This window comes from Puma concolor, chromosome D1 (assembly GCF_028749965.1).
Source record: "Puma concolor isolate L17-30 chromosome D1, mPumCon1.1.hap2, whole genome shotgun sequence".
Classification (NCBI taxonomy): domain Eukaryota; kingdom Metazoa; phylum Chordata; class Mammalia; order Carnivora; family Felidae; genus Puma; species Puma concolor.
This window is the reverse complement of record NC_141676.1, coordinates 114,969,133-114,982,080: the sequence shown is the minus strand read 5'-3', so window position 1 is coordinate 114,982,080 and position 12,948 is coordinate 114,969,133. Positions and strand designations below refer to the sequence as shown.

Here is a 12,948-nt window from a genome sequence, read left to right as displayed (position 1 = left end):
AGGCAAGGGTGGTTTGTCATTTGCCAATCAGTCAACGTGATACATCAGTAAGAGAAATGATAAAGAAAAACAGGCTTTCAGTAGTTGCAGAAAAAGCATTTGACAACTTCGATTCATGATAAAAGGCCTCAACCAAGTAGATTTAGAGGGAACCTAGCTCCCTGTAATAAAGGCCATGTATGAAAAACTGACAGTGAACATCATACTAAATGGTGAAAACCTGAGAGCTTTTCCCAAGACAAGGTTGTCCACTCTCACCACTTTTATACAACATAGTACTGGAAGTCCTAGATGCAGCAGTGAGACAACAAAAATCAAAGTCATCCTAATCGGTGAGGAAGAAGTCAGACTTTCATCATTTGCAGGTCGTGACATGATGTCATAGGGATAACTGTAAACAGTCCACCCAAAAACTACTTAGAACTGATAAATGAATTCAGTAAAGTCACAGAATACAAATCAATATACAGAAATCCATCGCATTGCATCAGAGAAATGCAAATCAAAACCACAATGAGATATGACTTCCTACCTTGTCAGAATGGCTAAAATCGACAACACAAACAAGATTCGCAAGGGTGTGGAGAAAAAGGAACCTTTGTTCAGTGTTGGTGGGAATGCAAACTGGTGCAGCCACTGTGGAAAACAGTATGAGGTTCCTCAAAAAGTTAAAAGAGAAAGAACTACTGTACAATCCAGTAATCACACTCATGAGTATTTACCAAAAAATGCAAAAACTAATTCAAAGGGATACATACATCCCTCTGTTTATAGCACATTATTTATAACAGGCAAATTATGGAAGCAGCCCAAGTGTCCATGGATAGATGAATGAATAAAGAAGATGCAGGGTGTTTGTGTGTGTGTGGGGGGCAGGGGGTGCCATTGAATATTACTCAGCCATAAAAAAGAATTCTTGCCATTTTCAACAACATGGATGGAGCTAGAGAGCATTATGCTAAGTGAAATAAGCCAGAGAAAGACAAATGGGATATGATTTCACTCATGTGGAATTAAGAAACAAAACAAACGAGCAAAGGTATTTAAAAAAGAGAGGAAGAGACAAGCCAGGAAACAGGCTCTATATTAACTCTCAGGAACACACTGAAGGTTCCTGCGGGTCAGAAAAGGGTATTGGTGGGGGGGGATGGGGAAACAGGTAACAGGGATTAAGGAGTGCACCTGCTGTGAGGAGCACTGGGTGATGTATGGAATTGTTCAATCATTACATTGTACACCTGAAACTAATATAACACTGTATGTTTACTATATTGGAATTAAAATTTTAAAAAGAATTCCATTGCATTTCTGTACACTGATAATGAAGCAGCCGAAAGCAAAAATAAGAAACCGATCCCGTTTACAATTGCAGCCCATAATAAGATAACTAAGAATAAACATAACCCAAGAGGTAGAAGACTTACACTCTGCAAACATCAAACATTGATGAAAGAAATTGAAGACGACACAAAGCAACCAACACAGTCCATGCGCATGGGTGGAAAGAGCAAATGTTGTTAAAATGTGTGTACTGTCCAAAGCAATTTACACATTTAATGCAATCCCTAACAACATAACAACATTTTTCATGGAACTAGAATAAACAATCCTAAAATACGTATAAAACCAGAAAACAAAAAAGCCAAACAATCTGAAAAAGAAAAACAAAACTGGAGGTATCACAATTCCAGACCTAATGGTATGTTGCAAAACTATAGTAATCAAAACCATATGGTCCTGTCACAACAATAGACATATTGATCAATGGCACAGAATAGCAGGCCCCAAAGTAAAACCACATTTACATGGTCAGTTAATTTATGACAAAGGAGCCAAGAATATGCAACAGGAAGAAATCTCTTCAACAAATGGTGTTGGGAAAACTGGACAGCAAGATGCAAAAGAATGAAAGTGGACCATTGTCTTACACCGTACACAAAAATAAACTCAAAATGGGTTAAAGACATAAATGTGAGACGGGAAACCATGAAAATCATGGAAGAGAACACAGGCAGCAATTTTCCTGACATCGGTCACTACAGTTACTTACTAGGTTTGTCTCTTGAGCCAAGGGAAACAAAAGCAAAAATAAAGTATTGGGACTACATCAAAATAAAAAGCTTCTTTCTGCACAACAAAGGAAACCACCAGCACAACTGAAAGACAGCCTACTGAATGGGAGAAGATATTTGCAAATGACATATCCAATAAAGGGTTAGTATCCAAAATATATAAAGAACTTGTACCACTCAACACACACACACACACACACACACACACACAAAATCCAATTAAAAAACGGGCAGAAAACATAACACATTTCTCCAAAGGTGACCTACAGATGACCAACAGACATTTGAAAAGATGTTCACCATCACTCATCATCAGGAAAATACAAATCAAAACCACCATCCAATATCCCTTCACATCTGTCAGAATGGCAAAAATAAAAAACACAAGAAACAGCAAGTGGTGTTAAGGATATGGAGAAAAAGTCTTATGCCCTGCTGGCAGGAATGGAAGTTGATACAGCTACTGTGGAAGACAGTAAGGAAGTTCCTTAAAAATTTAAAAATAGAACTACTTTGGAATCTAGTAATTGCACTACTGGGTATCTACCCAAAGAATATGAAAACTCTCTAAGTGAAATAAGTCATACAGAGAAAGACAGATACCATATGTTTTCACTCCTGTGTGGATCCTGAGAAACTTAACAGAAGACCATGGGGGCGGGGAAGGAAAAAAAAAAAAGAAAACTCTAATGCAAAAAGATACATGCACCCCAGTGTTGTCTATAGTAGCCAAGATCTGGAAGCAACGCAAATGTCCATTGATAGGTGGATAAAGACGTGGAGTACACACACACACACTGGAATATTACTCACCAGTAAAAATGAACAAAATCCTGCCATTTGCAAAGACATGGATGGAACATGAGAATACAGTACTTAAAGTGAAATAAGCAAGTCAGAGAAGGACAAACCATATGATCTCATTCATATGTAGAATTTAAGAAACAAAACAAATGAACAAAGAAAAAAAAGAGAAAAACCAAAAAACATTCTTAAATATAGAGAACAAACTGGCACTTAATAGAAGGAAGGTCAGTGCAGGAATGGGTGAGACAGGTCACAGGGAGTTAGATTACACTTATCTTGATGAGCACTGAGTAACAAGTAATATATAGAACTGTGGAATCACTATACTGTTTATTTGAAACTTATGTAACACTCTAGGTTAACTATGCTGCAATTAAAATAAAAATAAATTTAAAAAGAAAATCCCATTTACAATTGCACCAAAAATAATAAAATACATAGGAATAAACTTAAATAAGGAGGTGAAAGACCTATAGTCTACAAACTATATGACATTAAGTAAATCGAAGATGACACAATTTGAAACATATTCCATTCCTAATGTGTGAAATGTGTAAAAGTATTGTTAAATGTGCATCTTACTGAAAGGATTCAATGCAGACCTTATTAAAATACCAACATTTTTCACCTATCTAGAATAAATAATACTAAAATTTGTGTGGAACCACAGCAGACTCCGAAAGGCTGAAGCTCTGTCGAGAAAGAACAAGTCTGGAGGCATCACAATCCCAGATTTCAAAGTATAATATGAATCTTTAGTAATCACAACAATATGGTACCGGCCCCAAAATAGACACATAGATCAGTGGAACAGATTAGAGAACCAGAAATAAACCCGTGCTTATACGGTCAGGGAATAGACAACAAGAGAAGCAGTAATGCATAATGTGGCAAAAACATCTCTTCAACAAATGGTGATGGGAAAATGGGATAGCAGCATGCAGAAGAATGAACCTGGACCACCTTACACCGCACACAAAAATAAACTCAAAACGGATCAAAGACCTAAATGTGAGACAAACCGTAAAACTCCTAGCAGCAAATACAGGCAGTAATTTCTTTGATATCAGCTGTTGAAACATTTTTCTAGATGTGTCTTATGAGGCTAGGGAAACAAAAGCAAATTAGGCCAGAAATAAAAAGCTTTGGCACAGTGAAAGAAACCTCTACCAAATGAAAAGGTCGTCTACTAAATGATACATCCAATAAGTATATGAAGAATATATGAAGAATTTATTCAATTCCAGAGCAAAAGAAACAAATAATCCCATTGAAGATGGGCAGAAGACATGAACAGACATTTCTCCAGACATCCAGATGGCCAACAGACATCCCATGAAAAGATGCTCAACATCACCCACCCTCAGGGAAATGCAAATCGACACTATGAAGAGGTATCACCTCATACCTGTCAGGATGGCTAAAGCCAACAACACACAAAACACGTGCTGGCAAGGATGTGGAGAAGTTTGTTAGTCTCAAGCACTGCTGGTAGGAATGTAAGTTGGTGCAGTCACTGTGGAAGACAGTATGGGCTTCCTGAAAATAGTAAGAATGGAACTACCCTACGATCCAGTAATTCATCTACTGGGTATGAAAACACGAATTCAAAAAAGGTGCCTGCACCCCTATGTTCATTGCAGCATTATGTACAACAGCCAAGATAATGGATGCAACCAAGCGTTCATCCACCGACAAATAAATAGAGAAGATGTGTATGGTATACAACAGAGTATTAGTCGTAAAAAAGAATGACATCTTGCCATTTGTGACAACATGGATGGACCTGTAGGGTATAATGCTAATTTCAAGAAGTCAAAGACAAAGGCCATATGATTTCACATCTATGAGGAATCTAAAAAATAAAAGACACACGTAAATACAAAACAGAAACAGACCCAAAACTACAGAGAACAAACAGGGCTGTCAGAGGGCAGGGCCGGGGGGGGGGGGGGTGGGAGGGGGAGGTGCAGGCTTGAAGTTATTGGATGAATACATCACGGGAATGACAGGCACAGCACAGGGAATGTAGTCAGCGGAGTTTGCATGGGGACAAAGGCAGCAACACTGTAGTGACCCACTGGAACGTATAGACTTGTCCAATCACGTGCTGTACCCCTGACGCTGATGAAACACGGCCTATCAGCTACACTTCACTAGAAAATGAAGGAAGGCCGAGACCACATATGACAAGGCATATAACCACGCCCGGGGTTCACAGCACGTATAGCCAGCAGGGTTTAGAACAGGACTGTGGTAAGGTGTGACGCAAGTCAGTCTGGCTCCAAGAGGATGGATGTGGTCACAGCATGGAACACACGACCCCTTTCATCACAGGCCTGCGGGTCTGGTCAGTTAGCAGTTTTCCTGGTTGGCTGGTGAAGTAAGTGGCCATCCGGTGAATTAAGTGATTGTTCATGAGCCCCACAATGGGAGTGCTAGTGTCAACTATAACAATTAGCATTTATTCGTACTGATTACGTGCCAGGCACGTATGTGTGAAATACAGAATATGTAGGCCTTCCAAGAAAGTCTGAGATAGGATTTTCATCTCCATTGCAAGCCAAATGGAAGCTTCATAGATTGTGCATTGTGACCTGGACAGCATGCTAGGCCATCAGGCAGTTAACGTTCAACCCGGGGCGCTGTCTACTTCCCCGGGCCCAGGCCCAGACTGCTGAGCGGCGTGAGCCCGCACGGCCCCGCTGTGCAGCTCATGGCCATTGGACCTGTGCGTGATTTTTCTGTGGTTACTATGGCCGACAACTGAGAACAGTAGTCATGATGTGAGAAAATTATATCAAGTTCAGATCTCAGTATCCACGAATAAAATCTAGGGGGAGACATCCCTGCCTGCTGACGTGGATCTCATCTGCTTTCAGACAAAAGCAGACTTGAGGAGCTGCATCAGAAACCACAGGACTCAAACTCTCCAACTTCTGTTTGACAGAAGCAATACTTTGTCGAAGAAAAAAACTTTTAGGGCAGCTGTAGATGTTTTAAAATGTTTTACAGAATTTAGGGAGGAAAGAACATTAACATTTAGTGCATTTTTACTAGGAGAGAAGGAGCCAGCATAAAATGAAAGGAAGCGTCACATCAATTTACATAAACCAGTAAAAAAATTTACTTTTTCATTTACTCTTAAAGTTACTCTATGGCAGGGGTGCCTGGGTGGCTCAGTCAGTTCCGTGTCCGACTTCAGCTCAGTTCACGATTTTGCGGTTCATGAGTTCGAGCCCCACATTGGGCTCTGTGCTAGTAACTCGGAGCCTGGAGCCTGCTTCGGATTCTGTGTCTCCCTCTCTCTCTGCCCCTCCTCCACTCACACTCTTTCTCTCTCTGTCTCTCAAAAATAAACAAACATTAAAAGAAATGTTTTTTAAAAGCTAGTTTATGGCAGAGGTCTACAGTCCTCTGATAAACTCAGAGGAGATAAGCAGTTCAAAACTTTGGTGACTCTTCCTCTTTGGACCAGAAGAAGGTTCCTTCCCAGTTGTTTCCACCTTATCTGCCCCCTGACAGCCCTGGGTAGCTCCATTCCTGCAGGAGTGTGGCCAGCCCTGCTATGAAGCACACGGCCCCTCTGCTGTCTCTAGAACATTTTAGATTGCCAGAGTTTGTTATGTTCCAGCATGCGGTACCAGCTGAAGGGTAAGAGCAAGAGATTCTCCCGATTTTACTGGGGGAGGGGCTCTACCATTCTTCTGTTAATAAAGGCAATGCACTTTGCCAATTAATGATAGAATTAGGAATTCTCAAGAGGAATTATAAATAAATAAAATACACATGAAGCTCTTTTCCTTGTTTTCCTATGCACATGATCTGTGTGCACTAAGGTGACACTGTTCATTTACACACTCACTCATGCACAATTTCATTTACACACTCGTTCACAATGCAGATTCTTAACATTGCTGCAGTTCTAGCTCAGGAGTTCGGGTTGAAATAATCTACATGCAAAGTGGGATTATCTGAGGGGGTTTTACCCGAAAAAATACTTGCTTTCTCTAAAGCATTTCCCAAAACTGTTGTATACGACGTTATTCCATGGTTCTCAAGAAACCCTATTCAGTGCAAATTTAATAAACACAGCGTTGTCTGCTTACCCTTGAAGATTCATTACATGTTTGAGAATATCAGCAGATACCGCCACAGATAGTTCAACTTCAGAAACAGCCTTCCTAGGGACTATAACGGGATTCTGTGCACTGCTCACAAAAACAGTCTTTGTATTAGTTTTATATGAAAATATTATCACCTTGTGTGTCAGTAGATGTATGCTCAAAGCTCTGTCTTGTATGCACCCTGGCTTAAAATAATAAATATTAATATATTTTCTATGTGATGTTTTTCTCTGTTAGGGACTTGCTGTGAAAACTGTATTATTAGCATTATATTATTGAAATATATGAAGAAAGTATTTCTCTGTCAAAGTACATTTTAGTCTTGACCAAACAGCATCTTTCATGGTACTCACTGCTGGCAAGTTGTCCGTTTCCTGTTTTGAAATATTGTTCTGAAGTTAGATCGCTAAATCGTGCCACTTTCATGTACATTAACGCTGATTTTCTAGTATCTTCTTTTCTAAAAAAAAAAAAAAAAAAGTATGTTTTAGAATAAGTTGGGTTTATGCATCAACTGATGAGAAATATTATAAAACCCTGGTTCAGTGGGAAAGGATGCAACTCTTGACCTCAGGGTTGGGGGTTTGAGCCCCACATTGGTCATGGAGATTACTTAAAAACAAAATATTTACAAAAAAAAAAGAAAATATAATAAAACATATTAGCCAAATACTTAAAACATAATCAACCTAGATCATTTTGTTTTCTGGTGTTTTCTCGTTTTGTTGTTTTCTTTGGTTTGTTGGCAAAGTTGTTTGCTCATATCTTCATTTGCCTTTTGTGAAATGAATTGTCTTCCTTCAGATACTAGCCTGCTGCCTGCTGTTCGTAACACTTGCACACTTCTGACTTACTCTCCGGAGCTCAGAGGAGTATGAAATCCAAATTTTAGCCTCATTATTGAACTGAAAAAGTGGACCAGATTCTATTTTAATAAAGTAGGATATATGAGGATATTAACCACTTTAAGAACAACATACAGGTTTTTAATTACTAAATTTTAGTCATGTCAAACTGCTTTGTGTTCATGGCCTGTAACATTGTAAGGCTTCCTAATGAGTCTTCTTGTTTGCATTCGTTTGTGTGTTTGTTAATAGCACTCAGCGAGTTTATTAATAGTATTTAGTACAATTTTAGTTTCGTGCAAATGTTTCTTACCTAAGCTTGTCTGTTACTAGAAACATATTAAAGTGGGATTTGGGTCATAAGAATTTGATTCAGCTAAACGATATCGTCGGGGCTTCTGTCTGTACAAGGTAATGTGCTGACAGCAGAAATGCCGAAGGACTTAGCTGTGCTCCTGTGACCTGAGAGCAAGTCCATTTCACTTCTTCACAGGTTCTAATGATTACCAGGCAAGAGAGGTTGAGAAATGACCGGCAAAGTTGTAGGAAGCAACAGTGGGCCTGGGTGAGACAGGTGACGGGGCTCAGGAAACGCTTGCCCTCATGAGCACTGAGAGCTGCTCACAGTCGTCGACTCCTATCGTGCACGGGAAGGAGAACGCTGTGTGCCACATACACTTGAATAAAAAATGCCAGCAAACAAGTACGACAAAGAACTTAGGAGACAACAGTGCTGCTTTGCTTTGAAAACACGGTACAAGGGCGCCCGGTGGCTCTGTCGGTTACGTGTCCGACTCTTGAGTTCCCCTCGGGAGTCCTGATGTCATGGTTCATAAGTTTGAGTCCTACGTTGCGCTCTGTGCTGAGAGTGCGGAGACGGCTGGGGACTCTCTCTCTCTCCTTCTCTCTGCTCCTTCCCGTGTGTGTGCGCTTGCTCTTTCTCTCTCAATTAAAAAGAAAAAACAAAACAAAACACTGTAGGTTTTGGTAGCAAGATTTGTACCCCCACGTTACAACAAAAACCAAGCAAGAGTGGAAGGATTTGGAAATATATGCAAAAACTAGAAAATCGATAGTGAACATGCAAAATATCAACTGCATTACTGTTAAGTCCTAATTTAAAGACAAAATCACTTGGCATCACAGCTAAGAGGAAGGACTAGCATGGTGACGTTTCAGTATGCCGTTTCTGTTTTCATGTCTCCCATCAAAGTGATGGCCAGCAAAGCAAGTGTCAGGTGACAGATAATTTAAGACCCTTCTGAGGTCTGTAAACAGGTATTCATAGATGTAGATCATTTCATCCCAAGAATATACAGTGTGTGTGTGCTCTCTGCTGAGGGATGTGACAGTACAGGCCTGCACTAGCTTACAGATTCAGGAGTGGCTACGGAGTCGTGAAAATTACAGAAACTTCTGGAACCTGAAGCTCTGCCATGGAAGCAGAATTGGAGAAGAGGGAAGAGCTTAGGCACCAGCTGATAATGGTGAAAATTCTCTCAGCTCCAAATCCTGTATTTTCTCTGAGGTGCAAGTGAGGATTCATTTTCTTAATCTTTGTAAGTTTAACATATCCCAGAGTAATATATTATTTTGATTTTCCAAAATACTCATTTTCCCAAAAGTTACAGTCTGTATGTTTGATGAATATAGTGTTTCCTAAGCTGAATTTTAAGCTTCAAAGATTATTTTTGTCTTTATTTGGCTATATACTAAAATGCTTAGGCTTTATAATTCTAAGCATGACATTAGCATATAAAATGCTGTTAAGTGAAATGGATAAAAACCGACAGAATCACCAATACAAAAAGAGAAAAATGAATGCAGGGCAGATGGTCTCTTTATGTATCTGGGCAATGATTCTCCATAGAGAATGGGTTTTGTTCTGTGCAAATCAGGTTAAGATTTAGGCCAGTTATGAATGAATGAGCTTTCAAAGGGACTTAACTGATATAGGTCAAGTACCAGAAGAGGCAGAGGTTGAGGCAGCATCTGTGTAAGCAGGACGGGAGGGGGGGGGGGGCATATTGGAAAAGATAATCAAAATTTCACATAATGCCCTCTTATCCTTAAAAATAGAGTGTGTGTTGTAAATTTTTCCAGGTAGGAAAAAGTATTTTTGTTTCTCTCTGTCCTAACACCATCCACGACATGTAGTAGAAGCTAAAAAGCTGTTTTTTTTGTTGTTGTTTTTTTTTTTTGTTTTGTCTGGTTCATCTGAGAATTGGTAGGGAGTAAAAAAAAATGATTTGTATATGTAGCCCAAAGAATTAGAGATATGTGGATAAATGCTTTATATTTGAATTATTTCATGTACCGTTGAGTCCTTTCAACATCCTATTAGGTGGACAAGTACCCTTGAGAAATAGAGAAACTGGTGCTCAGAGAGGCCAGGTACTCCAGAGCCCGAAGCCGATTCCTTTTCCATCGTCCGGTGTCTTCTCTTCTGAAAGCAACAAAAGAACACAGTGCCCTGGTGCCAGTGTTCATGTGGCAGACCTTTCTCCGGCTGACTGTCTATGGCTCCTTACCACGGTGCAGCCTCCCTAGGTTTCCCATTCTCCATGTGTCAAATTCTAGAATGAGTCCAGCTTTTCCCGTTAAGTCTCATTTCAAGTCTAAGAAGTAATCATTAGTGGAATAAAATTGTATATCAACTCAAAAAGCACATTAATCCAAAATTGGAATTGGAAATTCCATGAACTCATGATATTTCTCTTTAGAAAATAGGTGCTTCTAAGCCCCTATCACAGAATAATCCTAGAGGGGGGTGAGAAGGCGTTCCCATGTCACAATCCCTGCCGCCACTTCCCATTAAAGGAATCTCAAGGATCCTCACAATCACGACTCATCGAATTTCTGAGACAGCAGATGTACAAGATGGGCTATCACCCACTGACATACCAGAAAGCAAGAAAGCTGAAGATGACCTGACACATAGCAAAAAAACAAACAATAAATACTCAAGAGCCAATTTCAAGAACTCCCCCTGTGCAGAGATTGACAGTTTTAGTAGCAATGCGATAATAACGGCACCAATGGAAACCCACCAGGGATGCTGAAATCCACCAATTCGCCGTAATACTTTTAAGGAAGGAGGAGGTCATTAATCACCTTTACAGCATACTAGGGAACAAATTTACTTGGAAAACACATAAATAGAGGGAACTTAGGGGCATTTCTTCGGCCTTTTCTAAGTGAATGATGCCTCATGATGATCCAAAGATTGGTAATGGGAGTTTCTCCTTGTACATCCCTGTCTGCCTAGAAGTGAAGAAGGGTTAGTGGAATTAGATTCCTGTTGTGTGATTCTGGTGTGATAGAATCTCGTGGCTCCTCATCTAAAGAGAGACCCAAATACTGCGTGCCTACTTGTGAAAGCATACAGTGCCACCTTTGCAGGGTTTGTGCCAAAAATTCAATCTGAATCCAAACTCACCTCTGGATCCAGTTCCCAGGAATCCAGGGAATGGAAGAACGTGATGCCATGGGAATGGAACCAACCAGGGTGTGGTTTCTTCAGCAAATAAACTTCAAGGAAAACAGGAGGAAAACCTATAAATTTAGGAGAACTAAGAGACCTATCAACAAACTGCAGCATGTGGGCTTTATTTGAATTATGGTTCCAGCAACAACAAAAACTTAGAACTAGGTGGATAATGGAGAGAAGAGGACATTAAGGAAGTACTGTTGGGAGAGGATCTGAGATGGTGACATGGGAAAAGACCCTGACTCCCCTCCTTCACAGACACGCATGGAGTCAACACCGATGCACCGGGCCAACCGAGCAACGTCTCTGCAGGACAGAGGATAGAAGGACCATGGAGAGAAGAGCAGTCCCCACTGCCATCCACACCTGGAGGGCCGGCCCTGAGAGATGCTGAACAGATTGGTCTACCCTGGGACACAGGAACGAGAGCCGTCATTTGATAGGGCAGCTATGGTTTAAAGGATCCAGGCCTGCAGTGTCTGCCTAATAGCAGGAGATGCGTGGACCTCTCTTGTGGATTGGGGGGAGGGGAGCTGGCTGGAGCCACTGTAACGTTCCCCTTCCACATTGACAGCGCAGATGGGCACAGGCTATGGGGGCCCTGGCTAGCCAGCTGCTGTATCGAGTCCCAGATCCCCAGCCTCCACCAGCCCCAGCCGTCCCAAGATGGCCCTACCATGGCACACAGCAGGACATGCTCTGACAACACCCATCATGGCTCCAGATGTCTTGCCAGGGTGACGCAGGTACCCACTTCAGCTCCGCATGACTCAGCAGGCAACCCTTGTGTGAGACACCCTGGGGTCTTCCAGCCCCTCCCTGCTTCAGCAGCACCTGCCCTGCCAGGAGCCCCCAGCCAGGTTACCTTCAGCTCCCGCCGTCCCATCAGGGGGATACTGGTGAGAGATGCCCCAGGACCCCAGGCTACAGTCCACCTCCACATAGTCCACCAGAGCCATGCAGTCTACTGGGTACATGCAGTCTACCCATGGACCATGCCCACAGGGGCCTTTCTTTGAAGACTTCTAAAAGCTTTCCATGTAACCCATAGGAAGTCAGACAAAATGAGGCGACAGAGGAATACATTTCAAATGAAAGAAGACATATCTGCAAGAAGAACTAAACAAATAATCACAAAGCTGGTGTGAAGGTTCAAAGAGCTAGTAAACTCAATCACATATAGAAAATTAGTTAAGGGACTCACAAAATAGATGAAACAGCGCGTGTCCTTTGGGAGTGCACGTGAACCGGAGCGACCATCAAGCTGATACAGAACGCTCTCTGCATGTGTTGTTTCAACCCAGAATGTGGATCGTGTGACTCATTGATGAGACCCGGAAGATGAATGCGATGCCACCGCAGCCCCCCTCTCAGCTTCAGCGCCTGTCCCTGCACAGAATCCAGGTCCAGCCACGGTGCCACGTTCAGGTACCTTTTTCGTCTGGGCCCGTGGGGGTCCCCCTCTCAGCCTTGGCTCTCTGGTGACTTTCCCCCATGCCGGGCAGGAGGGCACGTTTGCCACAGGTGGACTTCTGGAGATGGTGGGCCTCAGGGCCATAGCAGCCCCACAGTGTGAGGGGCTCACCGTGATGCTTTCCAAGTGATGA

The 12,948-nt window shown here is 41.6% G+C and overlaps 1 protein-coding gene across 2 annotated transcripts in view; it reads left to right on the top strand.

Annotated features, from left to right (window-relative positions):
• DYNC2H1 (dynein cytoplasmic 2 heavy chain 1) overlaps window positions 1–12,948 on the top strand; it is a 341,612-nt gene that overhangs the window by 327,210 nt on the left and 1,454 nt on the right. The window lies entirely within an intron of this gene.